The sequence below is a fragment of the Chenopodium album genome, chromosome 5 (assembly GCF_948465745.1).
Source record: "Chenopodium album chromosome 5, dcCheAlbu1.1, whole genome shotgun sequence".
Lineage (NCBI taxonomy): Eukaryota > Viridiplantae > Streptophyta > Magnoliopsida > Caryophyllales > Amaranthaceae > Chenopodium > Chenopodium album.
Genome location: NC_137838.1, coordinates 73,991,511 through 74,012,227, shown reverse-complemented (window position 1 = coordinate 74,012,227; position 20,717 = coordinate 73,991,511). Strand labels below are relative to the sequence as shown.

At 37.6% G+C, this 20,717-nt stretch overlaps 2 non-coding genes across 2 annotated transcripts; both read right to left on the bottom strand.

Annotated features, from left to right (window-relative positions):
- Positions 1-11,040: 11,040 nt before the first annotated feature.
- LOC145633367 (small nucleolar RNA R71) lies at positions 11,041-11,147 on the bottom strand. Its single transcript, XR_014112697.1, has one exon. It is a non-coding gene; the product is annotated as a small nucleolar RNA R71 (small nucleolar RNA).
- Positions 11,148-19,799: 8,652 nt separating this feature from the next.
- On the bottom strand, positions 19,800-19,906 carry LOC145633366 (small nucleolar RNA R71). Its single transcript, XR_014112696.1, has one exon. It is a non-coding gene; the product is annotated as a small nucleolar RNA R71 (small nucleolar RNA).
- Positions 19,907-20,717: the final 811 nt, after the last annotated feature.

Below are 20,717 nucleotides of genomic sequence, written 5' to 3'. Positions count from 1 at the left end.
CCTTCCCCTTATCCAACACCTTCCCACTGCCAGAATCCCTGTTAACCTTAACTTTACCTTTCCCCTTATCAGACAGCTTCCCACTACCAGAAACCCTCTCACTCTTTAAAGGAACCCCTTCATTATTTCCTATCCCCTTACCCTTCTCATTTGTAGATCTAGGTTTAGGATTCTCTATTAAAATCACATCAGGATTAGTTTTGTGCAGTCTTGGGCTCTTCCTAGCTGGAATAGGTCCTGTAATTTTCTTACCTTTTCCCTCAACCTTTTTTGGAGTGGATTGGGCCTTATGTATGGGCCTTAATGTCTCATCTGCAGTCACAAAGACTTCCACATACCCTTCCCCATTCACTGACTCTAACATCCCCTTCACTTCCTCCTCATTTACTAGCTCCCTCCTCCCTATGTTAAAGGTCCTCCCTCTTTGTTTATACCACATTCTGTAGTTTGGAGGTACATGAACATTAAAATACACAAACCCATGCACAGCTGCTTCCCTCAAATAATGGACATCTATCTTGTCCACTACCATATCCCTTCTCCAATAACATAACCCCCCACACCAGCAAAGCAAATTTTTGGTGTTGGACATGTAGGAGTTTATAGGTACTACGCAGCGGAAAAACATGAATCATATTTATACAGTACCTAATCCCAAGATCTAATGCATAACACATAAAGAACATATAATCGTACCTTTGAAGCGTGATTCCACGTGCGATCGAGCAAGAACATTGGGAGATAAAGAACCTCAAGTGTGATTCCTCTACTTGGTCCACGGGCACAGATTAAGACCTCCACTAATGCTAGTTAGTTGCAATTGAACCCTTCAATTGACCTTCTATGGAGAAGTGCGAGCAACGAACCACCACGAACCACCACACACGCCACCAAGGTGGTCGGCCGTACGGACGAGGGGAGGAGAGAGAAAGCCTTGAGTTAGAGAGAGGAATTAGGGTTTTGGGATTGGTTGCCTTGATGTCAAAATACACTGTGTGTGAATTATGACTACTTGGATGCAACCCTAGGCATGGATCTTATTTATAGATCTCATCTCTAAATAAGAGCCCATGTCAAAAGCCCAAAACCTAATTCTAATCTAACTATGCTAGCCCAATCCATTTCATGATTAGTTAATTGCTCATGAGGCCCATTAATGGGCCTCTAACTTGCTTAACCCAATACCCTTGTGTGTGACCTCATAGGATCCATTCTAGAGGGCTTTGGACTATTTGACTAGTCCAAATATCATCTCTCATAGTCTAGCAATAGATGATGACGCCCCAAGAGAACGAACTTATTATCTCCATAATAGTGATCCTTGATATATCTAGTAATTGCACTTATCGAAGACACAACTCCTTCAATCTCCCACTTGTCTGAGACAAGTGCGCAATATTCAAATTCCTTAAGTCAATGTGTGTCGATTTGATAATATGATTGCATCTCATGTCGTGATCATATTAGTCTACAAATCTTTTCTTGAAAAACTGAGTTAGATTCACAGAACAAATGATTACTATGTAATGCATTTGAGCACGACCATGCATTTTCTGAATTCTCCCTCTTCAAGGGGCCAAGACACATTCCTAATTAAATAGGTAGACTCAATCCAATCTTGTGGCAACCAAAGCTCCTTCTCAACTTTTAAAGTAACCGGGAAACATCCTTTATAATCTCCAGTTACGGGCAGGCGTTTGAATGTACCACAATCAAATCATCCATTGAATGGAATCAATGTTCCACTCATGTCAAAGGAATCCACTAATATATCCGAAAGCTCTATACTTGAAATTCAAATTAGGTCTATAGTTCGATCATGCATCATTCATGTATACCCATGTGATTGACCGAGCTTCACTACGCTCCTATAGCCCATGAAACTGCGCTATCCAATCAATCTTAACATGCTAGTCCATTAATTGAAATCATTTATGTCCAATTTAATGATTTCGAATTAGGAACTTAAATAATATATGAATTTAGTTCACCTGTGGGGTTTCATTCACCAGGTCATCAACCTGATGAGCCCATCAATTCATAATTATTTTGGACATTTTATTTAATCTTGAAACCACGATTAAATAAGATTGAAACTTTGTTTCAATTGATAAACATAATTCTGCAAATGAATGTATTACACATGTAACTTGTTTTTCCCCAAAAACAAATACAACTCCTAATTACATCATTTGCCTCAATCCAATTTTATTAGCATGTTTCTCATGCTTTGGAAATGGAAGGGGTTTAGTAAGTAGAGTTCATGAGACATTCTCATAAACATGAACTTTGCAATTTCTAAATCTTATAATCATTTTCATCTCCATACACTAAGAATTTTCTTTCGCCCTTTCGCAAGGAACTCTGGAATTTCTAATTTGTATTCCAAACTCAAATTGGATTTCAATTATAATCTATTATCACTTGTTTTTTTAAATGCGTGAATCAAATAGACGAGTATAGTCCATGACATGCATGATGCATCTTTTGCATATTGCATGAGTATCATCACTCAAAACCTTAATTTCATCCACTTTTCTCAAAGCATTGAATCATTAAGCAACGTGTCATGTTACATGGGATTGAAACTCCTTTCAATATAATGTTGAACCTTATAAGAATCTTATCAATGTAAGCTTCTGAACCAAACTCAAACATCCTTCGAGACCTATCTCTATAGATCTTGAATCCCAAATGTACTCATCATCCTCTTCAAGGTTTTTCATACAAAATGCACTACCCACCACTTGACTCTTCAAGAAATGAATAATTTGCTCTTTATACTAGACCAAGAAGACTTCATAGCTCCTAAAAAACATCTTGTACACACAAGACCTTTTCTTCATTTTACGAGAACATCAAACGATTTGATTTACTCACAAAATTAAGAACACTAACTCCGTGATGCTATGCATCCCTAGGATTATTGGATCTTCAAACTTTTGATTGTATCATATACAAATCTTCTTTCATGAACAATTTCAATAAAGTATTTTGAAGTCCATCTACCAAATCTTATAAGGTAGTAATCACTAAAATATCTTTAATAGATCTTTGCAACATGACTAATGTAAAGTTTTCGTCGTAGTCATAGTCATACTATGAATTAGTTGAATCCTTTCACAAGTCTTTGCTTACTTAAATTTTTTTTTTCTTTCTTGTCTGTTTTGCTTATAATGGGTCTCACCCAATTAGACAAATTATTCAAGTGTCATACACTTTCTTACAGATTTAGAATCTATTTCAGATTTCCTGGTTTTTAAACCACTTGGAGTTATAACTTGTCAAATCATCTTTGTTACTTGCATAATCATCATGTTCCAAAATAAATATTTTATAACTCTTAGTCAATATGAAATCATATTTCTTTGGCTAAGTTTTACATATGCTAGTCATCATTGTGGGTTTTTATGCAACAATTGAAACTCATACAATAGCTTTGTTTAGCTTTCAATGAGAAACGACAATTGAGGATGTGCACTTGGAATGTACTACCTTCGACACATGGTTATTATTCCCATTATACTTAATGAGACCACGCGTTGTCATTTGTAACATGAGGTGAATCATGCTCATATTGTTGCTTTTATTCGATTACTTCTCGAATTTCTTCAAGATTTTCAAAATCACTTTTCTTGAACTTTTTAAGGCTTTCAAACTTTTCGAGATTCTTATACTCCCACTTGCCTTTTGAGGAGGCACATTTAGCATAGGGTGAACCAATCATGGTTTGAACCACGTTTGTTTGTTGCTTTTCTCAAACTCTTTTGAGATTTATACTACTCCCACTTGACCTTTTGGAACAATTTCCATAAGGGCACCTACTTGAGCAACAAACATTTTGTGCTAAGTATGATTTGTGTAGTAGTACCCTGTGCTCTGTATAGGAATTGATCATGCATTAAACGATTTAATACAAGTTTTATTCCTTGCTTTGTAGAAAGACTTTATAAGAACTCTTCTTATCCGTATCACATATGAAACCTTTGCTACATTTTGATTTGACCTATGTTTCTTTGTTTAGTTTTGTAGCTTATCTTAAAAGTATATCCCTCGAACAATGGTTGGAAGATAGGTAATTTTCATCCATTATCAAAATAGATCTTATATAGATTGATAGCTCCCTTCATAAACACTTCACAAGGTTTTCTTTCGGAGTTTGTCGTAAAACGATTTCACAACTCTTGGATGTTCATCAAGGTCTTGACTTAAATTCTCATTATTACGATCATATCGCAATACTTTGAATGTGTTGCCAAGTTAATGTCTTGACTCAAATTTTCACAATTACAATCATATTGTAATGTAAACATTTATCTTATCAAGTTGATACTGAACTCCATATTGAACCTTTTGAACATTTTAAAATTTTCATACTTATGCTTCAACTAAGCACATGTGATCATATCACAAATGAAGTTTCATTGTCCGTCTCTAGCCTTTGAACCTTTGGTTTTCTTACATCGATATGTATTCGACCTTGAATTCTCATCATCATTTCTCTAAATGGTGACTTTGTCAATACTTTCAAATTAGAATGATATTTACATATATCAATGGATTCATAATCCAATGATATTGAAAGTCCATCCCTTTGGATCTTTCGCATGCAATGTTCATTTTTCATTCGAATTAATTGACATATTAGAGATAATTTATATATATAGAAATGGTTTAATTATTTCTATCATATAGAACTTTAAACCTGTTTAGCAATTTCAAAACACATTATGACTCAATGAAGCATAAAATAACATTTATTCCATGTTTTTGAATCTTCGATGCTTAGTCATTACTAACATTGAATGGTGTTTTGATAATGGCAAGAATGAATAACATTTATTTAATTCTAGCCAATAACAAGGTAAGGTGAAATATAGGTTCTACTTGTAAAGTTGCAACTTTTGCTTCCAGACTCGTAGATTCTACTTGTGAAGTAGCAACGTTTGCTTTAAACTTGTAGATTTATTTCTCCTTAAGCCATAACTTCTTCCTTTAGTTCAACCACATTGTGCAATGAGTGATCTAAACAAGACATCATATGTCCAAGAAGTAGCAATATGCTAAATCAATTTCTATAATACAATTCTTAAATTTGGAACATTTCCATTCTGTTACCTTCCAACTATATGAGGTAGTTTCTAATCAATTGGAATTGGTCCATTTAATTTGAAACATTTGCTGTTCATAACAACTTTTAGCATGTAAGAAGTTCTAGGTTTGAGAAGTAGCAACTTGTTTGCATTTCTTGGCCTATAACTTCTTAATGCAATCCTCATATATTCCTAAACCTTTCCCATTTGATCCACTTAGAACACTTCTCTTAGGTTCAAAATGATGCTTTGCTTAACTACTTTAAGCATTTTTCATGATTTTTCTAAGTCTGTTCAATCATTATTTATAATAGAGTTTAATCAACTATTTAACTCTTATATAAAGTGGATGAAGAATAGCGTCATTTGATCAACTTTTGATCATAGAGATTTCCAATCACTTTCTTATATTCCAATCACTTTCTTATATTCAATCATATTGAAGATAAGAGATTTTATTGGACTTTTATACTTGTCTTTTAGAGGGTTTGTACCTCTCATCTCATTATACCCCTTGAAACATTTTTCAAAATGAAGATGTGTTGGTAATTTACTCAAACATTTTGAATAAAATCAACCTTAGACATGTGACATGGGTTTCTAAAACTTGCCTTTTAGAACCGTCTTAGCAAATTGAAATATAGGTTTCTAGATTATCTTTTAACCTTTTGAGAACGTTTCTCAACTTTATTTTCAATCAAGGAGATTATATATAATAATAAAATTAGAACGACATGTTACTTATAAGTAAACGCAAAATTCAATTATGTTTAATAAAAATTTAAAGTGCCATAAGCGAATTAAATTGGCAACTTTAAAGCATTTATTCAATTTTAATTTGATCCCTATGGAATAAAATGATTCCAAGATCCTTTATTTGTGCAATAATTGACCGGACTGAGGCCCTACCATCAAGTATTGCATCTTCAAGGTGAGTAAACTCTTTACTGATTACAACTCTTTGTAACTCTTGGTTGAATAATTACACAACACATGGTTAATTATTACCCTTAGCTTCAAGGTTCTAAGCGCTTTAGGTAACCTTATTGAGTATAACCAATTAAAATTGTAAAACGTGATTTACCCCCACTCCCCTAAGATATAATATGACACCCAGCTGAGGCATGACCTATCATAAATATCGAAGGTTTCATCGGGTTTTTAATTGGAAAAGAAAACTCAATATTACTGGGACCTAGATTTATTATGTTGTGATTAAATAGTGAACTCTAGCGCATCATCACAAAACATCAATAAAATCTAATATGCATAACAAACTGAATGCATAAACAAGACATAGCATGGCCCCTAATCCTAAGAAAACTAATAAAGCAAAAAACTCCCACTTGAACCTTCATGGATCTCATTCATCTTGCTCCTTTGGGCCTTCACTCCATGGATTTCTTGGATTAACTGCAACCTGTAATTATACTCTATTCTATCTACTACTTAAATAAAATGAAATAAATTACAAAAATACTTTATCGGCACGTAGACCGTACTAAGATTACAAAAAAAACATCATGATGTGCATATCGTATTTAGCAATCTACTGGGCCATACTAGTCATTATATAGCAATAAACAATATCATATATTATAAAATTTCCACATAATAAATCACTCATCATGCTTTCCTAAACTACAACATCAATTGCTCACAATTAAGGAAACATGACACCAAAATATCTCATATTTTTAATTAATGTAATTAGATAATATCATATATTATTCATGACCATTATCAATAAAATATCATATATTTTAAATTAGTCATGAGATAGAATCAAATCTTATTTTAATCTTAAAAGATAAATCATATTTATCCTCAAAGATTATCCTAACAAAGTTAGGAAATTCTATCCTAATTACTAGCCAATCACAAAATTTTAAATCAATTATATCCAAAATTAATCATGGGATAATCACATTATTTAAATCAATTATTATCCTTTTGGAATATGCTCAGAATATCCTAACAAATCTTATCCAAAATTAACCACTTTAATCATGGATAATTACCAATTTAACAACTTTAAATATGGATAATATCAAATATAACAACTTTTGAATATTTGATTTTATCCTAAAATAAAAGATTTTATCCAAATAAAATCGATTTTATCTTTCAAAATAAAAGATCATATTTTCAAAATATTTTATCTCATCCAAAATAAATCATATTTATCTTAAAATATTTTTAATTTTTTTTTTTTGAAAACCGTGCACCAGCCACCGCGGTGTGGCCAACCGAAGCCGGCCACGGTGGTCGTACATCGTGAGGTGTACGCTGCTCTGCAGCGGTGCACAGCACCAGCAGTAGTGCCTTGCAGATGTTGCACGGTGCTGCTGTTGCTGCACCCCTGACCCGAGCTGCTGCCCTGCCCCGCCCTTCCCTCCGGACCCTTAGGGTTAGGGTTTCGAAATTTTCGAAAAAATAGGGTGGGGGTTCGAAATTTTCGAGTAATCTAGGGAAAAATTCGGATCTCTTCATGGCTATTTTGAGCATTATTAAATCACATTTAATCAATTCCAAGAGTTAAATCACATTTAATATAATAATTGACCCATAATTAAATTATTCTCCCTCCTAATTGAATTAAAATTGTGGACTATCAAAGAATTATAGTCAATATGCGTAAATGCAATATGCTAACTGATACCACTGTAGGAGTTTATAGGTACTACGCAGCGGAAAAACATGAATCATATTCATACAGTACCTAATCCCAAGATCTAATGCATAACACATAAAGAACATATAATCGTACCTTTGAAGCGTGATTCCACGTGCGATCGAGCAAGAACATTGCCCATTAATGGGTCTCTAACTTGCTTAACCCAATACCCTTGTGTGTGACCTCATAGGATCCATTCTAACGGGCTTTGGACTATTTGACTAGTTCAAAGATCATCTCTCATAGTCTAGCAACAAATGATGACGCCCCAAGAGAACGAACTTATTATCTCCATAATAGTGATCCGTGATATATCTAGTAATTGCACTTATCGAAGACACAACTCCTTCAGGATTTGGCTTATTAGGATTTGGCTCCCTTTTAGCATAGCTTTCTCTCACATGATCCCAAATTTATCCTACCTTTACCCTAGCCTTACATTACAAGCTTAAAAGACCTTCCGACCTTGTGCATAGAAGTTATGTAATTGTGAAAGTGTTGTTTATCAATGCAAGTTATGACTTGGCATATTTCGAGTCGACTAGTAGGATGAGCGTTCAATGTTTTTATACACACGAGAGTGTGAGTTTGGGAGGGCATTGTTCACATAAAGGGGTTGGTTGGAGAGAGATCGAGTACATATTTTACTCGCCACATAAATGAGAGTCGAGTGTGTGAGCACTAGTCTTGAATTCTATATGCTCTTGTGGTTTGCTCTATTTGACAATTGTTGGGGAGGAAGGGTGATTAGATGAATAAGATTGATTGATGTTGAAGCATGTTTGTTTGATTTACTTTGAATCGTTTGAGCTTGATTTTATATTGGGGTGAGGCATGTTTTATATGTTCATTGATGAGCTCTTTGCTTAGGGACAAGCAAAGGTTTGGCTTGGGGGAGTTTGATATGTCTATTTTATATAGTATTTTACCCCCGTCCCTTGGTCATAATTAGTAGTGTTTTTGGCTCTTTAGGGCCACTTTTATTACTAATATGTGTTTTCTAGTGTTTTCGTAGTTTTGGTTGAGTTTTGCAGGGAATTGCACCTTTGGAACATTTTTCCCAGGATTTTTATGAAGCAACTACGAGCATTGGAGGAGCACGACCGTCGTTGAAGCCCAAGGCCGGCTAGAGCCATCGAGCCGGTGATTAAGGGCTCGGTATTTGGAATACCGAGGTTTGGACCGAGTATTCAAGACCCGAAGAGGAGATCCGGATTGGGCCGAGAAATCTAGCCCAATCGAAGTCCAAGACTCGAAGAAGAAGACCGGGCCTGATCGGGCAAGAATATGCCCGATCGGGCAGATGCACTCAAGGGCAAGATGCGCAGCAAGCCAAGGCGCGCCCGATCGTGCGAGGCTTAGCACGATCGGGCGGTGCAGTGAGAAGAACAGTGCGAGAGAAAAGGCGCGCCCGATCGGGCGGCCTCTAGCCCGATCGGGCGCGTGTTTCTGGAAAGGCTCTTTTGACGAGCAATTAGTTTCTAATTAGGAGTTGTTTTAGTTTTGTTTTAAGTACGTTTTTAGGACGATTATTAGGACTTATCTTCTTTCCTTTAGACTTTCTCTCTCTACTTAGTTTTCTCTCTCTTAATCTCTCTCTAAACTTTTGTTCTTAATTCCAGATTTATTTTGGTAATGATTTCTCTTCCCTTAATCTTAGTTATTTATTTTATTCCTTTCATCATGATTTATTTTATTACTTTGATTAGTTTAGCTTTTAATATGTGTGAGTAGTTTAATTTCTAGGGTTTATGGGAATCTAATAAATAATATGAAGGGGTAAATTATTGTTTTTGATTATCAATGCTAGATTAATTTCCTATTGATAGATTTAATGCTCTGTGACTAGATTAGGCCTATCTTTTATGCATGAGTTTGACAATATTGATTCAAGAATTGAGAGATGAGAATTAATGTTTAGGTCTAGTTTCAATAGGCAAGTTAATTTATAAATGGTTAAGTCAAGATTCGAGAGATGAGATTTAATACCGGTAAATTAATTGTGTGATTGTAATACGTAGCGAGAGCCCTTTACAATCTGGTTAATTGATGCATTGATGATTGACTATTATAGATTATTGGTATTGCATGATAATTTCTTATTGGATTGTTTTAATGTTTTACAATTGCGGCTTGTAAAAGTATAGCAATATTAAATTGATGAATCGAGCAGATATTAATTTGATATTAAAGGCTATTTTCAATAAGGACTTAGATCTAGTAAATTGCGAGAGCCTGTTAGATCTATGTTGATTAATAAATTGCGAGAGCCTGTTAATCATGTTATTTATGCAATGTCAATGATTGATTACTATGTTTTACCCTGGAGTATTATTTATTGGTGAACCTATGCCCTAGATCCCTTTATATATCGTTTTCTCCCTACTCTTATTCTTTGTAGTTTAGTCTCATACTTAATTATAAATATTGGTTACTTAAATAATTTAGATTATAATAATTAATTAGGAATAAAAAGACTTGTTTCCCTGTGGAGATCGACCCTACTTCCCTATCTACTTTAGTTAGAGGACTTAGGAATTATTTTTGATTAGGGGATACGACTTTACCCTGTCAAAATTTGGCGTCGTTGCCGGGGAAACGGTTTTATTTTTATTTCTGATTGTTTTTGTAGTCTAGATTATTTCTCTTTTGTCTCAGAGAGCGTTAGTTCTCTGAGACAAATCTCATATTTGCTTCTAGTTTTTGTTTATGCCCAGGTGTTCCAGATCAGGTTACATCCCTTTCGATCCTAAGATCGAACGTTCCTTCCATAGACAGAAAAACTTCTACAAGCAAATCCTGGCGGATTCTGGTGATAATAACAATAATCACCGCGATCCTCCAACTGATTCTAGCAATTCAGAGACATCATCAGACACAGAATCAAAGATGGCGGCTCCAAAAAAGCTTAGTGATTATTCACAACCAAAGCTTACGGATTTTCCACATCTCACCCCTACTCCAGCTCTTGATGGGGTTTAATTTGAGATCAAGCCCCAATTTATAACGATGATAGAGAGGAAGCAATTCAGTGGAGCCAAGGGTGAAGACCCGAATCTTCACATTGCCGACTATTTTCAATATTGCAACACCATCAGGCAAGCCGGGGTCACTCAAGACCAAATCAGGGAGATTCTCTTTCCCTTTTCTTTAACTGGAAAAGCTAAATTATGGTTCAATGGCTTAAATAGAACTACACTTGGTATAACTGACTGGGAAACTCTTGTTTTGAATTTTTATAACAAGTATTATCCTGCAGAGAGAACAACAGTACTACGAAGTGCGATTCAGAACTTTGCCCAAGAAGCCGATGAGTCTTTATATGAGGCTTGGGAGAGGTTTAAGGACTTACAAAGAGAATGCCCTCACCATAATTTAGCACAATGGCAGTTAATCCAAGCCTTTTATAACGGCATTGGAAATTCTTCGAGAATAATTTTAGACTCTGCAGCTAGTGGGAGATTTATGAATCTTAATGTTGATGATGCAGGTCAGGTTATTGAAGATATGGCGATACACAATTCCCAATATGGGAATCCCAGAGGATTTTCTAACAAGGGGAAACATAGTGTCGACTCTGTATCCTTTTTGCAAGCTCAACTGACCTCTATTTGCCAAAAATTAGATAATCTGAGCACTGCTAATGTAGCTAATGTTGCTGCAATTAATAATAATTCTAATGAGGCTTTCTGTGAAAATTGTGGTATTGTAGGTCATTGGGAGCAGGATTGCAGGAGTTCCGTGGAGCAAGTTAATGCCTTCCAAGCTTATAGGCAGAATAACCCATACTCCAACACTTACAATCCTGGGTATCGGAATCATCCATACCTTTCCTACCGGAGCACTAATGTTCAAAATCCACCACCACAAGAACCACAGGTGCCACAGCAACAACAGCAGAAATATTATCATCCCAATGCTAGCCAGAAGAATCAACCACAACAACCCCACTCATCTTCCGACCCTTCTTTGGGGGAAATTAGAGCAATGTTGGTCAATATGCAAAAGCACATGGAGAGCAGGGATGCGACAATTGATCAAATTCTAGCGCATAATAAAATTGTAGATAATCAAATTGCGCAACTCTCCGCTACTCTACAAGCACGCCAACAGGGAGCCCTGCTGGCACAGCCGACTGGGCCTACGGATCAAGCATTTGCAATTACTCTAAGGAGTGGTTCAAACTATGAAGGGCCCTCTATGCCTAGAGTTGATGAACCTATTTTATTAAATAATGCTAATCTTGATTCCATTAAACCAAACAATGTAGTTGATAGCCCTGTAGGGCTAAAAGATAATACTAACATATTTAATTCTACATTGCAGGGTACAACTCCAGAGAAGGTGGCTACTCCAGACAAAGATAAAAATGCTCAAAAGCCAATCATCAAACTTCCTTTCCTCAATCGTCAATTGAAGACAAACTTGGACAAGCAGTTTGGTAAGTTCCTGGAGGTGGTTAAAGATCTGAAGGTACCAATTCCCTTTACTGAATTGATCACACAAATCCCCTCATATGCAAAATTTATGAAAGAAATTTTGACGAGAAAAAGGTCTATTAGTGAGGTAGAGACAGTAGCTTTCACTGCTGAATGTAGTGCCGTACTTCAAAATAAGTCTCCACCTAAATTAAAAGATCCGGGTAGTTTTTCTATCCCTTGTCATATTGGCAATCTCTTGATTGATAATGCATTATGTGATTTGGGTGCTAGTGTTAGCGTCATGCCATTATCTGTGTGTTCTAAGTTGAATATGGGTAAATTAAAAGCTACCAATATAACTCTACAAATGGCCGACCGTTCTTTTAAATACCCCTTAGGTGTTTTAGAGGATGTCCCCGTTAGAGTAGGTAAGTTTTATATACCTGTAGATTTTGTTGTTCTTGATATGGCTGAGGATATGAAAACCCCAATTATTTTGGGTAGACCATTCCTTAACACTGCAGGAGCAGTCATAGATGTAAGAAGTGGTAAGCTAACACTATCAGTAGGGGACGATAAAGTGGTTTTTAATCTGAATAATGCCCCAAAAAGCTCCATGACTGAGGAGAAATGTTTCAGTGTTAATGTGGTTGTAAATTATTCTAACAAGCCCCAAGCTCTTGAAAAAGATCCCTTGGAGGCGGTATCTTGTGTTGCATCCTTTTCAAATGAGATAGACAAATGGCAGAAGGAAGTCGATGCAATAGAAAGAGCACTCTACAATGTTGGTCTTGGTTTCGAGGATGAACAAGTGGAACCGATCGAACAAGTTGTGCGAATCGAGCCTACGGTAAGTGTTCCGCCAGATCGAGTTGCAAGTGTTGAACGCAATGACAATTTGAAGCAACATTCGATCAAAGGAGGGTTTTTAGTGCGTAGCATTGAAGATCCCCCAGTCCAAGTCAAGGAGGATCCACCAGATAAGGCGACTTGGCGTCCCACAGGTTATGTCAGGAAGCCGCATCGCAGCCTAAACATCGCTAGACCGGGTGAGAAACCACCCGATCAAGCGTTAGGTCAAGGGTCCTAGGAATTGTACTTGGTAAGAAGGTCGTGCGGGACCTAGATAAACCAGCGCTTTGCGGGAGGCAACCCGTATTTCAAGCTTTCGAGATTAGTTTTCCTTTTCTCTTATTTTTATTTTTATTTTAGAGAGGTGAGGAGAGTGATTTTTTACCATTTTTAAGTGTTGTTGTACAGGTATGAATTTGACAGGTAAAAAGACTTAGAAAAATTTGAAGAAGAAAAGAAATCGGAGAAACTCCAGGGCTTGGTACGGGCCCGATCGGGCGAGGCTCGCCCGATCGGGCGCGGCTCGCCCGATCGGGCGCGCAAGTGAGGCAAAAATCGGGAAAAAATTCGCCCGATCGGGCGAATTTGCCCGATCGGGCACGCAAGCAGAGCTGATTTCTTGGCTAATTTCGCCCGATCGGGCGCGAGAGGAGACCTGGAAACGAGTTCTCTTTTCGCCCGATCGGGCGCAAATCGAGTGAGAAGGAAAGATTTCTCGGGCGAAGCTCGCCCAATCGAGCGAGAAATTGGCGAAAATTCTCTTCGCGTTCGCGCCCGATCGGGCGCACAACTTGTATTCTGGAAATCTCCTCATTCGCCCGATCGGGCTAGGCTCGCCCGATCGGGCGCGCCATCAGGCCGTCCCCCTTTATTTTCTTTCCTCTTCTTTCTTCCCTCACTTTCTCCTTATTTCATCTTCTTCACTTCACTTTCTCTCTCTAAAACCTCCATTTTCAAACCTTCAACTCACACTTCATTCCAAGATCTCCTCCAATTCTTCCATCCAAACTTAAAAATTCTTACATTTTCCAACTTCTCTCATTTTCCTCTACAATCTACACTAAATTTTCAACACTTTCTATCAATTTTTTCTCAAACCCTAAGAGAGAGAAAGCTTCAATTCCTACTATTTTCACATTAAAATGGCTTTCAAGAGGTCTAGAACTGTTAGGGGTGAAGGATCGAGGCAACAAGCACCTAGCATTGACTCGGAGTTGCAAATTCCGGGGTGGGAGAGGGTGGTCATCACCACCCAAGAGCAACAGCAAAGGATGCTCAACCTCATCACACGACAGGTAATTCCTACCCGTTTTATTCATCATCCTACGCTTTCTAGACTAGGAATTGATAAACATGTTGAAAAACTGTTCAAAGGAATTGGCATGAGTGGTCTGTTCAATTTACACTATGATACTTATGATTATTTGACTTTAGAATTCATTTCTAGTTTTAATGTCATAAAATCAAATGCTTTAATCTCTCATGTTCAATTTCGATTGTTTAATAATGATATTAGATTGTCCTTGAAAGATTTTGGAAAATTGTTTGAATTGAAAGCCGATAGACCAATTGAACCACCCCAAGACAACATTACTTTTGTCTACCGTGCTCTAACAGGGAATCCTAACTTGAACCTCCAACATGCCAAGGGAACTTGGATTCAACATCCCGTGCCAAAACTTTGGCAACGGTTTGTTGGCCTTACCATCTTTGGGAGGCATGAACCGGCTAATGTGAGGAGAGATGAACTAGAGCTATTAGGATCATACATGATTCCTAAGAGTGACAAGCTTAACATAATTCATAGGATGGCCCAACACTTTCAGAGGGTGGCCAATGCGGCCGAATCGGGTAGGTCTAGGGTCCCAATTTACTTTGGTGGGTTAGTAACCCACATTGCGGTCAAATACCTTAGTTGGACCCCTAGCGATGATGGTAAGGTAGCCGGACCAACCTTAATGGACGCACCCTACTTAGGAGGCCTTAATTGGATAAATGTGATAGGGGGTGAGACTTGGTGGGTGATTCATAGGGAGTCGGGTAGGAAAGACAACGCTTTCACCTTGCCTAACCCGGCCTTGACCAAATTTGGGAAGGGTCTTCCCTCTTATACCTTTGAATTAGGAGACCAAGGGGAGGCCCAAGCACACCACCAAGCACCTCCCTCACCACCACAACATTTCCACCAACCATCACCCCAACACTACACACATAACATTCCCACTTCCTCAACCAACTACAACATCAACCCTAACGCCCCATATGACTTTTCGGCTTTTAGAAGCCAATTGGATCGGATAGAGAGTGGGCAAGGGAGGATGGAGGGTATGGTTAGGAATTTGGACACTAGGGTAGGAGCCCTAGATGCTAGGGTTGGGGTTGTGGAGAGGAACTTAGGGCGGGGTTTATACCCCATGTATGATGATTATGCCCGTCGGGGGGCTATTCCCCCCGAATCACTTGTCCCCGATTGGTTCCAATACCCCCAAGGGGGATACACGAACCCAAGTGCCTACGGTACCTATGTGGACTATTCATCGGTCCATGGATATGGGACCGATGCTCCTTTTGGTGGGCTTGGGGGGAATGTAGACCCTAACTATTTTGCGGGTGGTTCGGGGTATGGTGGTGGTGGCTCTAGCCATGGAGGAGCCGGTTCTAGCCATGGCGGGGGCTATACCAGGATGGATGAGGATGAGGAGTAGGCTACTCTCCCAAGTCAATGAGGGCATTGCTTGATTTGGCTTGGGGGGGTGTTCTTTCACTTGAAAATTCTCTTCCTTTTCTCTCTTTATTTGCTTTCATAGTATAGATTTTCTTGCTTTCTAGGTTAGATTTCTTGCTTTCCTAGTGTAGTTTTTATTGCTTTCTTTATATACAAAAATACAAAAAAATTTGAAAAAATAAAAAATTCAAAAATATGTTCCAATGAATTGTAAATCATGCTTCCCTGTGCCCCATACTTGAGAAAATTTGTTTTGATTCTTGGTATTTGAGGATGAATATTGTGGATTTGTTGGTCATGATTTGAAGTCTAATTGTTTGGATTCCTAAACTTGCGTCAATTTTGCCCAACTACTTGTGAATATAGTGCTTGACTAGTTGATTTGGTTAGGAAATTTGTGATAGTTCCATAATTCCTGGTATGTCAATAAATTTGAGTATTGATTTGCAACTATGAGTAGTGTTTCGTGACTTTTTATTATGCACATGAGGAGGACGAAGGCGTTCATTCTTTTAGGTAGCCTTCAGAGTATTTAGATATATTTGTTCCCTTCTTGTCACCCATGTTGTTGCTTGTACCCTTTTATTGTTTATAGCCACATTACAAGCCTTAATTGCCCCATTGGTTACTAGTCCCAAGCTTGGCTTGGGGGAGCTATTAGTGAGTGAGGTGAGGGAGTTTGTAGTGTGCACACTATTTGCACAATTTGGGTGGGTTTTGAGAAGTAATTTGTTCTTGATCATATTTTTGTTTTTTATGAGTTTGAAAATTGTATATATTTGAGAAAAAATAAAAGTGTGATGAAAAAAAAAAGTGAAAATTTTGAAAAAAAAAAAGAAAGTGAACTTCTAAGAAAAAAAGAAAAATGTTTGATGTTCAAATGTTCTAAGTGAAGGTTAATCAAAAGAAAAGAAAGAAAAAAAAGGAGTTGAGTTTCAATGTAAATATTTCAAGTTATGAGTTCAAGGTTTGTTATTCACTCTTGTTCCATATTGTCATATTTTTGTGAGTGAATTTTGTAAGTATTGGGATTGTTTTTATTGTTTGGAGTATATTTGGTGGATTGTTGTTGGAGTTGGTTATGTTGGAGATGTGTATGATCGTTATTTTTTATCATGGGTTTATTAGGATTTGGCTCCCTTTTAGCATAGCTTTCTCTCACATGATCCCAAATTTATCCTACCTTTACCCTAGCCTTACATTACAAGCTTAAAAGACCTTCCGACCTTGTGCATAGAAGTTATGTAATTGTGAAAGTGTTGTTTATCAATGCAAGTTATGACTTGGCATATTTCGAGTCGACTAGTAGGATGAGCGTTCAATGTTTTTATACACACGAGAGTGTGAGTTTGGGAGGGCATTGTTCACATAAAGGGGTTGGTTGGAGAGAGATCGAGTACATATTTTACTCGCCACATAAATGAGAGTCGAGTGTGTGAGCACTAGTCTTGAATTCTATATGCTCTTGTGGTTTGCTCTATTTGACAATTGTTGGGGAGGAAGGGTGATTAGATGAATAAGATTGATTGATGTTGAAGCATGTTTGTTTGATTTACTTTGAATCGTTTGAGCTTGATTTTATATTGGGGTGAGGCATGTTTTATATGTTCATTGATGAGCTCTTTGCTTAGGGACAAGCAAAGGTTTGGCTTGGGGGAGTTTGATATGTCTATTTTATATAGTATTTTACCCCCGTCCCTTGGTCATAATTAGTAGTGTTTTTGGCTCTTTAGGGCCACTTTTATTACTAATATGTGTTTTCTAGTGTTTTCGTAGTTTTGGTTGAGTTTTGCAGGGAATTGCACCTTTGGAACATTTTTCCCAGGATTTTTATGAAGCAACTACGAGCATTGGAGGAGCACGACCGTCGTTGAAGCCCAAGGCCGGCTAGAGCCATCGAGCCGGTGATTAAGGGCTCGGTATTTGGAATACCGAGGTTTGGACCGAGTATTCAAGACCCGAAGAGGAGATCCGGATTGGGCCGAGAAATCTAGCCCAATCGAAGTCCAAGACTCGAAGAAGAAGACCGGGCCTGATCGGGCAAGAATATGCCCGATCGGGCAGATGCACTCAAGGGCAAGATGCGCAGCAAGCCAAGGCGCGCCCGATCGTGCGAGGCTTAGCACGATCGGGCGGTGCAGTGAGAAGAACAGTGCGAGAGAAAAGGCGCGCCCGATCGGGCGGCCTCTAGCCCGATCGGGCGCGTGTTTCTGGAAAGGCTCTTTTGACGAGCAATTAGTTTCTAATTAGGAGTTGTTTTAGTTTTGTTTTAAGTACGTTTTTAGGACGATTATTAGGACTTATCTTCTTTCCTTTAGACTTTCTCTCTCTACTTAGTTTTTTCTCTCTTAATCTCTCTCTAAACTTTTGTTCTTAATTCCAGATTTATTTTGGTAATGATTTCTCTTCCCTTAATCTTAGTTATTTATTTTATTCCTTTCATCATGATTTATTTTATTACTTTGATTAGTTTAGCTTTTAATATGTGTGAGTAGTTTAATTTCTAGGGTTTATGGGAATCTAATAAATAATATGAAGGGGTAAATTATTGTTTTTGATTATCAATGCTAGATTAATTTCCTATTGATAGATTTAATGCTCTGTGACTAGATTAGGCCTATCTTTTATGCATGAGTTTGACAATATTGATTCAAGAATTGAGAGATGAGAATTAATGTTTAGGTCTAGTTTCAATAGGCAAGTTAATTTATAAATGGTTAAGTCAAGATTCGAGAGATGAGATTTAATACCGGTAAATTAATTGTGTGATTGTAATACGTAGCGAGAGCCCTTTACAATCTGGTTAATTGATGCATTGATGATTGACTATTATAGATTATTGGTATTGCATGATAATTTCTTATTGGATTGTTTTAATGTTTTACAATTGCGGCTTGTAAAAGTATAGCAATATTAAATTGATGAATCGAGCAGATATTAATTTGATATTAAAGGCTATTTTCAATAAGGACTTAGATCTAGTAAATTGCGAGAGCCTGTTAGATCTATGTTGATTAATAAATTGCGAGAGCCTGTTAATCATGTTATTTATGCAATGTCAATGATTGATTACTATGTTTTACCCTGGAGTATTATTTATTGGTGAACCTATGCCCTAGATCCCTTTATATATCGTTTTCTCCCTACTCTTATTCTTTGTAGTTTAGTCTCATACTTAATTATAAATATTGGTTACTTAAATAATTTAGATTATAATAATTAATTAGGAATAAAAAGACTTGTTTCCCTGTGGAGATCGACCCTACTTCCCTATCTACTTTAGTTAGAGGACTTAGGAATTATTTTTGATTAGGGGATACGACTTTACCCTGTCAAAATTTGGCGTCGTTGCCGGGGAAACGGTTTTATTTTTATTTCTGATTGTTTTTGTAGTCTAGATTATTTCTCTTTTGTCTCAGAGAGCGTTAGTTCTCTGAGACAAATCTCATATTTGCTTCTAGTTTTTGTTTATGCCCAGGTGTTCCAGATCAGGTTACATCCCTTTCGATCCTAAGATCGAACGTTCCTTCCATAGACAGAAAAACTTCTACAAGCAAATCCTGGCGGATTCTGGTGATAATAACAATAATCACCGCGATCCTCCAACTGATTCTAGCAATTCAGAGACATCATCAGACACAGAATCAAAGATGGCGGCTCCAAAAAAGCTTAGTGATTATTCACAACCAAAGCTTACGGATTTTCCACATCTCACCCCTACTCCAGCTCTTGATGGGGTTTAATTTGAGATCAAGCCCCAATTTATAACGATGATAGAGAGGAAGCAATTCAGTGGAGCCAAGGGTGAAGACCCGAATCTTCACATTGCCGACTATTTTCAATATTGCAACACCATCAGGCAAGCCGGGGTCACTCAAGACCAAATCAGGGAGATTCTCTTTCCCTTTTCTTTAACTGGAAAAGCTAAATTATGGTTCAATGGCTTAAATAGAACTACACTTGGTATAACTGACTGGGAAACTCTTGTTTTGAATTTTTATAACAAGTATTATCCTGCAGAGAGAACAACAGTACTACGAAGTGCGATTCAGAACTTTGCCCAAGAAGCCGATGAGTCTTTATATGAGGCTTGGGAGAGGTTTAAGGACTTACAAAGAGAATGCCCTCACCATAATTTAGCACAATGGCAGTTAATCCAAGCCTTTTATAACGGCATTGGAAATTCTTCGAGAATAATTTTAGACTCTGCAGCTAGTGGGAGATTTATGAATCTTAATGTTGATGATGCAGGTCAGGTTATTGAAGATATGGCGATACACAATTCCCAATATGGGAATCCCAGAGGATTTTCTAACAAGGGGAAACATAGTGTCGACTCTGTATCCTTTTTGCAAGCTCAACTGACCTCTATTTGCCAAAAATTAGATAATCTGAGCACTGCTAATGTAGCTAATGTTGCTGCAATTAATAATAATTCTAATGAGGCTTTCTGTGAAAATTGTGGTATTGTAGGTCATTGGGAGCAGGATTGCAGGAGTTCCGTGGAGCAAGTTAATGCCTTCCAAGCTTATAGGCAGAATAACCCATACTCCAACACTTACAATCCTGGGTATCGGAATCATCCATACCTTTCCTACCGGAGCACTAATGTTCAAAATCCACCACCACAAGAACCACAGGTGCCACAGCAACAACAGCAGAAATATTATCATCCCAATGCTAGCCAGAAGAATCAACCACAACAACCCCACTCATCTTCCGACCCTTCTTTGGGGGAAATTAGAGCAATGTTGGTCAATATGCAAAAGCACATGGAGAGCAGGGATGCGACAATTGATCAAATTCTAGCGCATAATAAAATTGTAGATAATCAAATTGCGCAACTCTCCGCTACTCTACAAGCACGCCAACAGGGAGCCCTGCTGGCACAGCCGACTGGGCCTACGGATCAAGCATTTGCAATTACTCTAAGGAGTGGTTCAAACTAT